At 35.6% G+C, this 14,161-nt stretch overlaps 1 protein-coding gene and 1 pseudogene across 14 annotated transcripts in view; one reads left to right on the top strand and one right to left on the bottom strand.

Moving 5' to 3' along the window:
- The window catches only part of CHODL (chondrolectin), a 315,491-nt gene that overhangs the window by 128,151 nt on the left and 173,179 nt on the right, over window positions 1-14,161 (top strand). For 6 of the 14 annotated variants that reach the window (XM_023529525.1, XM_023529523.1, XM_023529527.1 and 3 more), the window contains one exon: window positions 5,264-5,357. The exons of the other annotated variants lie outside the window; for them this stretch is intronic. The gene's annotated coding sequence lies outside the window, so the exon portion shown is untranslated. The remainder of the gene's footprint in view (window positions 1-5,263; window positions 5,358-14,161) is intronic. 14 annotated transcript variants of the gene reach the window in all.
- On the bottom strand, window positions 12,936-13,054 carry LOC111738467 (annotated as a pseudogene).

The following is a 14,161-nucleotide window of genomic DNA, read 5'->3' as shown; positions in this document are numbered from 1 at the left end:
AGTTTGAGTATCAGCCTAATTCTAGAGTCTGAGAGGAATTTTCACTGATGGCAAGGTCCATGAAACCCTATCAGTGGCTCATCCAGTGACTCAGCAAACTTTCCTATCATCTTCCTCCTGTCATTTGCAGTATGACTGTGCTGCTTCTGGGAATGCACACATTTAAAATGGTCATTAGGAAAGCACAGTACAATTAGGCTGAGGATGTTCTAGTCTTATGAAATAATTTATAATGATGGTAATGTTAGGAAAGTATAGACTGTTTTTTATATTTTATTTCTCTCACTGTGTCATGAAAACTTTTGCCTGCTTGGTGCTTTGAAAGATCTTTGTTAGTACCATAGGACATTCTCCTTTTCTTCACTAAGTGACCAAAAATGAGTGGTGATTGATGTCATCGCTGTAAATTATTTTGAGTATAAAAGACATGATAGGTATGGTGCAAGTTGAGTCTCATCAGGGTCCCCACCACTTGTCTTATATCAGGGCTTGTTTGGGAAGACTTCTGCAGTGTCACACAGCCAAGGTTAAGATAACAGGCTTTACTGGGGGAAGCCTACAAATCAGAGACTAGTAAGAACGCAAGAGGCATGTGGTATCTACATTCTCTTTGTCTCTTGGAGATAATGCCAGAGTCTAGGCAATCTAATTTAGGTACAGAGTAGATTCTCGTTAGCATGGAGGGTCTCCGTTTTCCTGTCACTCTGACTTCTTATATAGGGCAGTTATGAGAGCAGTATTATTAGTGGGCATACGAACAGACTACTGGGTCACCGGAAGTCTGCATTTAGAAGCCAGCTGTTTACATAAATCATCTGGGGAAAATTGCAGCCCAATTCTTAGGTGCTTTGAAGGGTCTATAGGAAGTTGAAGTCCTTTCTCCATGGAAGAGAAAGCCACTGGTAACATGGGAATTGGAGTCTAAATATAATCTTATGGCTAGAGAAGGGGAGGAATGGCTCATTGTTCAGGCAATTCAGAGACCTAGTCATCTCAGATGAAACAGTGCCCTAGATATAAGCATCTTTTTTCCCACCCCTTCTATTATGATAGAGAGGGAAAAACCTTAGGTTCAACTTGGACCTTTACAGCATTATAGGGAGTGAGATTTCACTAGCAGAATGAAAAAAATCACTTTTAAATTATTGTTTATGTTTGTCCACATGTGTATTATATTCTGTGCTCTTCATTTCCCATTTTCCCAGTTAGTATAATTTTCCTTCTTTTTGAAGGACTTTGTGTTGAAAGATATTTTGGTTTGGTATAGAATTCTAGGTTGATACTTTTCTTCTTTTCATGTTTTAAAGATGTTGTTCTACCACTTGCTTGTTTTTGTCGAAGAAATCTACCATCATTCTTTGTTTCTCTCTACATAATGCATTTTTTTCTCTCTGGATGCTTTTAAGATTTTTGAATTAGTCAAGGTTCTCTAGAAGAACAGAATCTGCTATTAATTTTATTTAGTGTATTTATTTTTCATTTCAGACATTATATTTTTATATCAAAAATACAGTTTGCATATTTTTAAATCTTTCATATCTACTTCAAATGTTCAAGCTTGCCTCTACCTTCTTAAATATATAAAAAATAGTTATGTGCAAGTTTTAATGCCCCTTTCTACTAATTTTGTCATCTAGCAGTTCTGATCTGTTTTTATTAGTTGATTTCTTTCTCCTCACTATGGAGCATATTTTCTTTCTTTCTTTGCATGTCTGAAAATTATTGACTGGTTGCCAGGTATGTATTTTAAGGGTTTAGTGAAAAACAGAATTGATACTATGGAAGAACTGAAACAGTGATGGAGGACATCACTTGTAGAAGCTCTGCAGTGTTTGAGATAATAAAGGTAGAAGTATAAAAAGAGTGAATAAATAAAGATATATGAAGGAAAAGAACATGTAGAATGCTTGATAATTGTAAAGTATCTGATGTAGACATTAGAACACTTAGCAACAATAACCAGAGTCTTAAGTGAGGAAAGTATCAGTGTACAGATTGAAAATTTCCTTTTTACTTATGCGAAATCAATGACAGAAGTCCACATTGAAAAATAACCTTACAAAAATTTTGAAAAAAAATAAGAAAAGTATCTGGTACTTCCTTCATTGGGGAAAGGATAATAGGTTGTTTCCAAAAAGACAACAACGATAAAAAATCTAGCCTTGGAACTTTCTTCAGCACTAAATGCCATAATAAAGTGATAGAATTATGTTTTGGACAACAGAAAGACATTCTCAAATATTCAAAGACTTAGTAGATATGTCTCACATCTAAATCAAACAAAAATAAACCATAAATTAACCTTAGGCATTTGAATGGTTAATAAAAATTACAAATTTAAGAAAAGTGCTAATCATGATAGAAATTCACTGTGGACGTTTTTTTAGTCAATTTCAGGAAGCCAGTTGGATTGTAGTTTTAGTTGGATTCTATATCATGGAGATTAAAGTTGTTTCTATGACATTTCACTCAATTGTTGTTTTTCTGGTTTAGCCTTATTTTCAGTGACAAGGGTAAATGTTTCTTATGCTGTGTTACTCAAACCCAGTTTAGTAAAATCTCTTTGTTTGATGACCACTTCACATAAATGGCAAAATACCTGCCAACAGTTACTAAATTATTGTGTTGGGACACTTCTTGGAAAATTACTGAGCACACATATTTCAGATTAGAACTGCATAAAACAATATAATGATCACTTTATATTTTCTGGATAGTTTTTATATCATTAAGATGAATGTAAAATGACTTGATGTATGTTTGGAGGAGTTTTAGATATTGGGGGTGTCTAACAATCTAATGATAAACATCAATCCCTTCTTCATGTCATCTTACATGTAGAACTTCTGAAATATTCTGTTATGATGCTTAGAAATCAGAATCTAAAATATGATCCTAGCTATGGAAGCAAAATATACTTGAATAAAGAGATCATAAGGCAAGCCTATGGGGAACCCAAAATGACTTTCTTGTTATGAACTCGTGGTCCAAACTGAAAATTTCAGTGATATTGTGTCCCATTTTGGGAGAAAGCTAATTTGGTATAGTGGTAATTCTGATTTGGGGGATTTGTAATAGTTAGGATTTATGTTGTTCTAACGTCAAGGGTGTACTAAATAATTCCTTTGTGTTAACACATTGCAAATAAACGTGAGAGATTTACAACTATTATTTATTAACTCATTGAGTACACTTGTTTATTAAGATTGCTATCCTCTTAATGTCTTAAGAAGAAATGTATTTTGATTTTGTCTGAGAATGGAATAGAAAGTGTATTTGTAGTTGTATAGTTAGGGAGTAAAGCTGGGGATAAGAAGTAAAAGTTTCAAGCACACAGAATCCTACAGAAAATGATAGAGGTTCCATGTGGGTCTTTGAATCTGGACACCAGGTACGTATTCCCACCTTTTAGGGATCTTAAAATTTAATCTAAGATTTTAAGATTTAACCTTAATTTTACAGTTTATTTTTGTTACAGCCTGAAATACTAATTAAAATGGATTTTTGCCTGTGCTTATTGGCTCTTAGAATATTGGCTCTTAGAGCCCTGAACCTGGCCTTCTTATTTGGGAATCTCCTTTTTACCTTTTTGTATATGCTTGGTCTAAATCCAGAAATATTAGCCAACTTTTCACTCTGCATCTATAGAACTCTAGAACTCTGAACTTGATTTTGTCCATGTGACCTCTTCTTCTAATTTTTGGCTCCTCAGAGAACCCGAGTGTAAGTGACTCAGTGTCCCTTAATACTTATTAGAAAAACCCAGCCCCTCATCTTCATCTATCTCATCCTGATACCACCTAAAACTCAACTTTGGTGCCATATTAATGATTCTTATTAAAAAGTTAAAAGAACAATTAAATCTTCTGTGGATTAACCTTTAAGAGACGTATGGTTTGTTATTTTTCTATTTAGCTCTAATGAAACAGCTTGTAGACATTTATATAGGTATCGCCTTCCATTTACCGTATATTGAGACTTGAATTATTCTTGATTGGTTCCAGATGATCCTCCAAATATGGGCCAAGTACCTGGGCTTGTTTGTTTACAAATGGGTCAGATTCTACAAATAAGGATATGACTTTATTCAGAAACTCTTTAGAAAGAAATGTTATTTAATCATTCAAATCACTTATTAGAATAAATTCTTATCCTTTATATGTTAAGGAGTCTTATTTATTTTTGCTTATGAAATAACATATTCAAAAACTCCTTGAAAAGGAGCGTGGTCGTGCTAGCATTAGTGAAAGCCCTAGAATTCTTTATATTTCACTATTCTCCCTGCATGTTAACTGCCCTTTTCTGCACCCACATCTCTTATCCTTTCACACTTCATTATCTTTATAAAAAGAAAGAAGACAACATACAAAATTAATTTAAGTAAAGGTCTGCATTACAACGGAAAGCCATTAACTGGCAGCCGTTCACCAAAGCACAGGCAAAAATCAATTTTAATTAGTATTTTTGGCTTTAATGAAAAGTGATTACAAAATTGGCATTTTAGCTAATACTGTTGAGATTTATGGTGAGGTGATACTAATTAATTTTCTGTTGAATTGCTATGAGCCTTGAATATCTGCAATAAAGTGATGTATTTGCTGATACCACGTATGCATCAGTGTTTCAGAGTTTCATAACAAAAGACTTCTTAATGGCTGACAGGTGTATTTTACACTACTGCTCCTAAGCTACAGGGTATTATTATTATTTTTTCCATAAAAAGACTGTTACAGGCAATCAAACTTCATGCCATTTTGTTAATTGGGGACATTTTATTTTAATGGATCTTGAATGTAAGCCAAAGCCTTTTTTTTTTTTTTTTTCAAAAACAGGTTTCTTTTGCCTAGTTACAAGTGGTATAAAAAGGACATGATATACTTTAATTAGAGAACATTTAATGAACGATTTCTCTTTATTCCCTCACTTTTCCTCCTGTCTTGATTATATCGGTAGTAAATTGCCTACCGAATTTAGTTATCTGGTTTTAGATTCCTTCGAAAGTAGAGCATCAAAATAAACTAAGATTTACAATTCACTCTGGTCATATGATGTTTTAAATGTTCTTCAGCTTGCTTTAATTGTGATTCTTCCTCGACTCTCCCCCCCCCTTTTTTTTTAAAGAAAAACAATACTTATTAAAGACTTAAAAATTTTAAAACTTTCTCGTACAGGCTGAAACTCTGTATCTTTGCATTGATTTTGTTTGATCTGTGATTAGAACATCATTTTATTCATTTGTCATTGTTGGCCATCATAGATACAGAAGCATACTCTAGAGACTCAATTACAAGGATGGCATAAGGAGATGGATGGTGTTAGAATCCTGACTCCACCAGTCATTGGCTTTGGGGCCTTGGGTAAGTAACCTCTCTAAGTCTCAGTTTTCTCTACTGTCCAATAGAAATAACTATGCCTGTGTCAAAATATAGTTTGAGTATTAAAAACATATAAATATCTTAAGGTAAAGCACTCAAATAATATCAATTATTAGTTTAGAAATGAAATCCTATTTGTTAAAACACCATCTTACTGCTTACTGCAATATGTATAAACTTGGGTAATAATATTTTACTTAGGATCCAAGTACAAATCATGCAAATGTAGCTTTGTAATTATAAAAATCTAAGTGTAATTTAAGATTAAATCACTCATCAAAAATCAAAAGTAATAGAAAATATAAACTAGGGACTATAAATTTTTAACATTTTAGAATAGACTCAAATAAATAAATGCATCATCTAGTTCAGTCCCTTTTCTTTTAAAAATGAGCAAGCTGAGGCTCACAGAAGTTAAATGAGTTGATTAATGAATCACAACTGAGATTCAAGGGAAAGGCTTATTCAAGTCTACTCCAGTGACAAATTTTATGACTCATGCATGTGTTAGTATGTGTCAAAGGTAATAATAAATATACTATAGATTGTCAATAACTGTATAAAAGAAAGCTACCTTTTGTGGTCCAGATTTGGGATGATGTAACATAGGAAGCTAAACTCTTTTTAAAAAACTTTTAGGCAGAATTTAGAGAGATAGAAAAATATTTGTTCTTTTCATTCTTGCCTGAAACATTAGACAGCCTGTCTCAGGAGCCAATGGATAGTTTCCTACAGGCTTCTGGGAAAAGCATATACTCAAGATCAAATTTAAGACTCAAATAAATCCACAAACATTCCTGCTGAAAAGCCTCTGGGAATATTTTCTATTTTCAAGATTTTAGTTTTAATTTTTTTTATCAGGAAGAATGACTTATTTTGTTTTCTAAAAAAAATTTTCAAAACATGGCACAGATTTAAATACGCATTTGCTAATTACATCTCAGATGAATGATCCTCTTAGAGCTATGGTGATAAGAGCACATGCTTTTGTTGTTAGTTTCTTGGGTACTATAGAATTATAGAATTCTAAGTCAGGAAGGGATATTAGAGATTATATTCTAAATCCCATGTTTTGCAAATGAAGAATTTGAAACATGGAAGAGTGATACAATTTGCCATTGTTACTCTGACAGTATGAAGCAAATCTGAAAACTACAATTCAGGTGAGCAAGATCATAGCTAAGTGATTTTTCCTTTATTCCATAAATTCAACAGCTTACCAATAAGTTAAAAATGTGCTTCATATCATGTAAAATACTTTAGGAGAAAATTTCTTTTGAGTACAAGGTGAAATAATGGATATGTGGATTTTGGATGGTTGTTTGGAGATTAATATGCAGTACTGTTGATTTTTCAATGTGTCAACTTTGGTCATTATGTAATATTTATCTTTCTTGGTCCAGAAAACTTGATTTTGGCAGTATATTTAGAGATGATCACATTCTGGTCATTGTCTTTGTTTTACAAATAGTCTTAAGCATACACCAAAATGATAATGTCATAGTGAGAAGTTTAACTTCTGAGTAATGAATTACTATTTGCTACTTGAAAAAAGATGTATATGGGATGACACATTAGAGTTGTAAGATTGTATCATAGGTGCAGAGCAAGGGAAATTGGTTGTATCCTCTTAATGACTCAGTTCACTGAGATAATTTCTAGATGAATCTGTCTCCACAGTACATGTGCGTTGGCCTAGAATATCAGAATACTCATTGCGAGGCTGATTTCAAGGGCATGCGGTCACACAGGGCCCACACTCAGAAGGCACCCACTCTTGGTGTAATGCTCTGCCGTTGCAGTCTTGAAATTCTTCATAATGTTGTCTTTGAATGTGTGTTTTGTAAGTGAAATCTGATGGGGCAATGGAGCATGTCTGTGGGCAGAGGAGATACATGCAGTATGTATGTCTGCTGTTTCTTGTCACTCCATTCTTATGTTTCATTCAAGATGCTCCATGAGCACAGAATCCCAATGGACCCATGATGTTTAGGAGTTCACAGAGACTCAAAGGTTGTTACTTGTACTGTGTAAGCAGGGCGGTGGCAGCCCAAGAGGCCATGCTTTCTATTCTAACCAGAACTTCCTTAGAATGCAGAAGGCGGCACTGGTGTTTTGAGAGGCACAAATGACCCAGGAACCCTATTCTTTCTTATTCGTGTTACTCCCCTGTGTTAATTAATCACTTAATGCTGAAAATGATGACAGAAAAAAAAAAGATAGAGCAACTTATATTTCCTTTTCCTTTCATTATTACAGCTTTTTTGGTAAGAATGAAATACACATGCATGTATGAGCTACAGAATATAAACTGCATAATTTCGGTGATTTAACATATTAAATGCTCATAATTTGCATTTAAAATTAACATTGCACAATATTATAAGATAAACTGTAAAATTGGTGATAATTTAAAATATTATTTTTTCTTCACTTAGACATTAAATAGTAAATGAAAAATACCATGAAAATCAAGAGAAGAAAGAAAACACCTAATTTTTTTAGTATCTTTAGAGATATATTTTCCTACTCTTAACAAATGGCTCTGTATTTTCGTTTTGCACTTGGCCCCCTAAGTTACGTCCCCAGTTCTGACTCTTTGTGATCCTTAAAAGAGCAATTATAGCATTCTGGAAACACACTACTATTTTCCTGTTTTAGGGCTTCTCACTTTCTGGATTTCAAGATTATCTTCTTCCTATTGATAGAAGGGGAAAAAGACTTTTTCCCCTTTAGAGAGATTTCAATGTAATTGAATAAACAACCTTTTAGTATATCAATAGTAACTCAGTCATGTGTTTTTGAGATTGTCTCCTTAGTTAGATTTAGATTTGATTTGTGAGCTAGTCTATCTCCAAGCCATCCTCAGATGGCTAATTTTATCCTACTTCATGTAACTGTCGTGAGGACTAAATTTATTATTCAATAAATATTTACTATGCAACTATTACATGTGGGGCACTGTGCTAGGTGCCAGGGACTCAGTAGTGAATAAGAGACAGGTTCTACGCCCTCACAGAAATTTCATTAGAGTGTGAGAGACAGACAATAACAAGTAAATAAATTAAAAAAAACCTCCTTAGATTTAGATGAATTCTGTGATGATAATATACGGTGTGATGAGAGAAAAAGTGATGATGGGAGGCTATTTTGGGTAGGATGGCCGAGGAAGAACTAAGTGAGGACAGTGTGTAATATTTCGGGTAGGACCTGGATGATAAGTCCAATTCTGAGTGGAGAGTGCTCCTAGCAGAGGAAACAAGGATTGCAAAGGCCTAAAGATGAGAAACCCTTTGTATAGTGGGTTGAACGGTGGCTTCCAAAAAGAATTGCCCATGCTCCAGAACCTGTGAATGTGACCTTATTTGGAAAAAGAGTCTTTGCAGATGTAATTAAGTTAAGGACCTTGAGATGAGATCATCTTGGATTGACTGGGTGGGACTGGAATCCAGCGAAAAGTGACCTTGTAGCAGACAGAAGAGGCGAAGACATAGCCACAGAGGAGAAGGCCACATGAAGGCAGAGGCAGAGACTGGAGTTAAGTTGCCACAAGCCAAAGAGTACCTGGAAACACTAGAAACTAGAAAGGGGCGAAGAAAGACTCTCCCCTGGAGGCTTCTGGGGAAGCACGCCCCTGCCAACAATTTGATTTTTAGCTTCTGGCCTCCAGAACTGGGAGAGAATAAATTTCTGTTGTTTTGAGCCAGTTTGTGGTCATTTGTTTTGGCAGCCTTAGAAAACTAATATGCTTGGCATTTTTTGAAGAACAGAAAGAGATCACAAAGTGAGCATGTGGAAGAGACTGAGAAGGGATTAGCGAAGCGGGCAGAAGCCAGATTCTGAGAGATTGGGCAGGCCATGGGAAGCAGCTGGGGTTTTATTGTAAGAATCATGGGAAGCCATCGATGGATGGATATTAATCTAGAGTATCATTTGGTCTACATTTAAGCTACAGTGTGGAGAATGGGCCATCAGGTAGAGAATAGAACAGGAAGACTATAATAGTTGACCCACTGGGAGATAATGCTGGCCCAGAGAAATCTGGTTGTCGTGGAGATGGAGTGAGGGGATCAGTTTGAGATATATTTTGAGAAGGAAATAACAGGACTTGATAAGGGGTTTGGTGAGAAGAATCAAAGATGACTTCTGAAATTTTATTGCAAACAAATGAAAAGCAACAAAGTTGTTTACTGAAGTGGCAATCACTAGTGGAGGGAAAGGTATGCCCTGTCAAGAGTGGAAATCAGGAGTCCCTTAAACATGATTAAGGTCTAGAAATTCAGATGGAAGTGTTATTTAGGCCGCACTAGTGGAGATCATGTATGCAAAAGACCTAATTAATTGCACTTGTGTATTGCTCAAAAAAAAATGAATGTGTCCTTTAACATTTAATGATGGCTTGATTTTCCTTGTTTAGTTCTCACAAGATAACCATTTTATCTCATGGGGACATCTCTTCACAACTACTATCACTCAGTAATTAGTTCTTGCCTTCATTTATAATTAGAGAGTCTAATGTTCTTTAAGGGCAAGGTTCCAAGAGCTGAGCTAATTTTCATGTCTCCGTACTTGATATTTCTACACCAATTCACAGGTCATATAGAGAATTTTAAGTTTAGAGACAGCTTTCATTACAACATAGCAAGTGATTCCCCCCTAAGCAATTTTCTGCACTTGGGGATTTGCTTGAGTGCTCAATCTACCAACTAGAAGAAGTGCAAGAATCAACTTTTTGCCCAAACTCTACTTTAATCTTGGCTCAAGAAGTCTGAAAATATGGGCTTATAGGTGCTCTTTCTAACCCTTCTCCATTTAATCAATAATGACTCTGGCAGGAAGAGAAAGTATATCTTTTTCCCCAACACAGGTAATTGGATATTGCCTAATTAGATTAACTGAACTACTTTGTTGCCATAGTGATAAAAGATGTATAGGTGGCTTGGCAGTGATAATTGTAAGAGAGAGATTATTTAATGTAAAATGAAGAATATAGGGTCTGTAGGCCACTGCTTTGAATACGATGTTACCTCTCAGAGTCTGAATATATATTTTTATATTAAACATGGAATATTTTCAACTATTCAAATACATTCAACTTCTTTTTTATGGCTTCTAACTTTATGTACTAATTCAATCACTTTAGATTGCTTAAAGTATTTTTGCCTGGGCAGGAGATAGCAGGGGAGCTCCTTTCTGACCAAAGCAAGGAAGAACACATCACCGGTCCTTCCCACATTCACCATTGCAGTAAATATATAACCAGTCACACTGGGAAAGACCAGAGTGCCATACATAGTGGTCCTGGCCTCATTTTGGCTGGAAACAGACGCAACCATCATGTGTCCTAAGAATATGGGTAGCTGATTTCCTCTCAGGGGAAACTTGAAGAAAAACTATAAACTTTTCTCTAAGCTATGCACCCAGGTCTGACCTAAAGCACTTTGTTGGAAGATGACTGTGACAAAAATTGATGAGATCACACAATTCGAGTAGCAAGGACAAGAGGCCATTTTAATAAAAGATGAGACATGGGTTACATGACTCTAGCCACCAATCTTAGGAAGACAGCTACCCACTCCACCATTGTTTTGCTTGTGCTGTATCTTCACAGTCTGCAGGAAAACATTACACATTTTCCTTTCATCCATTCAGGACTTGATGGACACCTACTATGTGCTGTGCTTGTGAAGAGTGTGGAGGTTAGTTTTATTTGATGGCATGGAAGCTATTAACAGAAGAAGGAGTTGACACTGGTAACTGTCCAATCAGGTGAAAGAGGTCAAACTTAAAATCTACATCTTCTTGAGGAAAAGAGGAGGAATTGACTTTTTTCTCTCAGTAATAATGGAGTGTAATTTTTTTCTCTGAAACCTCAAGTAGAAGTGGAAGTTCTGAAGGAACTTGAAAATGTTTCTTGGCATCTATTCAGCTCCACAATTGTTGTGAAAATAGATAAGATTGTGTAATTTATAGATATGTGTGTGTGTATGTGTATGTGTGTATATATATATGTGTATATATATATACACATACATACATACATATATTGTAAAATGAGATAATTCTTGATGAAGCAATTTAGATAGAGGAGAGAGAGGGAGAGGAAGAGGTAGAGAGAGAGAGAAAGAGAGAAAGAAATTGTTGGAGGAATTAAGTATGAGGATCTATGACTTTTCATAACTACATATTGTTTGGTGTATTGTTTTCATATCTGTGAATTTAGAAAACCCCTGTACTTAAAAGTAGGAGCCAGTAAGAGCTGAAAAAAAATGAAGCACCAAAAGAAAAAGAGAGAAACAAATATTCTGAAATCCATTGAACCTTATGGGCAAAAAAATTGGCAAGACTTCTATAATGAGTATTAAAAACCTGTTTGTAATCTTTGAACTTTAAAATGGGTGGCATGCCAAGTGATGAAATAATGCTTTAAAATGAGTAATTATAAGCATCAGAACTGCCCAAACATATTGATAATGCTGTAGATAAAAAAAAAATATTTTTCTAGATCCATTTTGAATTTATAGTAGTTACAGTTTTTACCATATGTAACATCTCTGTTTGACATCCATCTTTAAATTAGTGAAGTTGGGAGGCAGAAATGCAACCTACTCTCCACAGCCAGTTTTAGACTTATAGAAGCGTATTGGTTACAGATATGTTTTAATGTTCAGGACCTCAAAATTTTGAAAAAAAATTTAGTTTATAATGATTTTCACATGAGACTAAAGAATACTTTCTTATTATTTAGTCATTTTAAAATTAAAAATTGAGAGTTACAGAACTATATAATATTACTGTTTTTTCTTTGGAAGAATTTTTTATGACCTACATTATTCTCGTGTAGTCTTTGCAATATAAACAGACCACAGTCTATACGCTTCAGCTTTGGTAATGGCTGATGGTGACACATTAGAATAATTTTTTCAGCAGTTCGGATGAGGCTGACTTGGATGCATTATGGAAGCATATTAGTTAGAATGGTCATTTATGCAGATAATAAGTTTGACAAATCATTGTGGAAAATTTTAGTTTGTCAAATCCAAGTGGAAATTTTAGAATTTATCTGTCTTTATTAACTAGGCTGACTAGATAACGAACAGATCTGGATTTCACACTATGCTGTGTTATAGCTATGAATTCCAGATCAAACATGACTCAAATATATAACAGTACTACTCTTAGGAATATAATGTGATTTGTTTTTTCTGTTTATATTTTAATTCCACTTGTATTCGGTTGCTAGGGCTGTCATAATAAAATATCACAGATTAGATGACTTAAACAACAGAAATTTGTTTTCTTACAGTTCGGAGGCTAGAAGTTCAATATCAAAGTGTTGGAAGGTTTGATTTTTTTCTGAGGCCTCTCTCCATGGCTTGCAGAAGGTGACGTTGGTCACCTTCTTGCTGTGCCCTCACTTTGTCTTTTCTCTGTATGCATGTATCCATGATGTCTCTTTTTGTTTATTTTTTTTTATTTTTTAGGCGAGGCAGCCCTCGGTTGACCTCACAGATTGCAAGGACCTTGTCAGCTTACAATCCCTTATTTTTTAATTTTTTACGCCTACAGGACCTGGTCTTCCTAGGTGGTCTCCCATCCAAGTACTAACCAGGCCCAACCCTGCTTAGCTTCTGAGATCAGACGGGATCGGGCTTGTTCAGGGTAGCATGGCTGTAGACTGGTGTCTCTTTTTGTGGTCAAATTTCATCTTGTCTTCAGGACACCAGTCCGATTAGATTAGGACCCATCCTGATGCCCTCAATTTAACTTCATCAACTTCTTAAGGACCTTTAACTTTTAACATGGTTACATTCTGAATTACTTGGAATTGGGACTTCGGCTTGTGAATTTTGTGGGGAGAAAGTTTAGCCCATAACACCAATGCAGTTCACACACCTACCAGTATTCATTGAGCTCTTACTAGGTGTCAGCACCAGGTTAGGCTCAGGAGATACAGTAGAGATGGGGTCTCTGCCCTTAGGGAGCTGTCAGTTTCATTAGAGTTAAGCAAACAAATAGCTACATATTTAAACACAGTAAATGCTAAGGCAGTGAAAAGAACATGTGAAGATCGACAGGATGGGGAGAGGGGAGGAGGTGGTGAGAACACTGCTTAGAAGGGGTCCTTAGGAAAAGTACCTCCATGGAGGGACATTTTCTTCAGAAGTGAGAGCCTGTGTTTCAAAAACCGAAATGGGGTCGGGTTGTCAAAGCATGGTGAATAAAGGGTCGTGAAGTGAGATCGATTGGAAGGTTATCAGGTGTTTGGATTTGTATAACCTCGTAGGCCTCGAGAAGGAGTTTGCATTTTATATGATTTACCACATGAAGCCCTTGAACATGTTTAAGCAAGAAAAGGATTTCTGTTTTAAAAATCTACCCTGGCTGCTGTGATGTGGATGGAAAGGCATGGAGCAAATGCAGGGGACTCGTTTAAAGGCAGTAGCTCAAGGCAGTGATTATGGTGGGTTGGATGAAGGCAGTAGCAGTCAGATGAGTGAAGTAGATAGAGTCAAGACATATTTTAAGGGTAGAAATGACAAGACTTGCAGGTAAGTTGGATATGCAGAGTAAGGAGAGAGTAGAACCAAGAATGACTCAGTTTGAACAGCAGAGTAGACGTTAGTGCCATTTGCTATGGGGAGACTGGAGGGAAAAAATTAACACAGGGAGTGGGGTTGGGAGGCGGTGTTGAGACCTAAGAGTTTAGGTTTGCCCGTGTTGAGTTTCAGGTGCTTATTAGGTTATACTAGGAGGGTTGTAGGGTTGTTCAAGCAGAAAAAAAA

Source organism: Pteropus vampyrus, unplaced genomic scaffold (genome assembly GCF_000151845.1).
Source record: "Pteropus vampyrus isolate Shadow unplaced genomic scaffold, Pvam_2.0 Scaffold38, whole genome shotgun sequence".
Classification (NCBI taxonomy): domain Eukaryota; kingdom Metazoa; phylum Chordata; class Mammalia; order Chiroptera; family Pteropodidae; genus Pteropus; species Pteropus vampyrus.
Note: the sequence above shows the minus strand (reverse complement) of the source record. Positions and strands in the feature narration are given on the sequence as shown.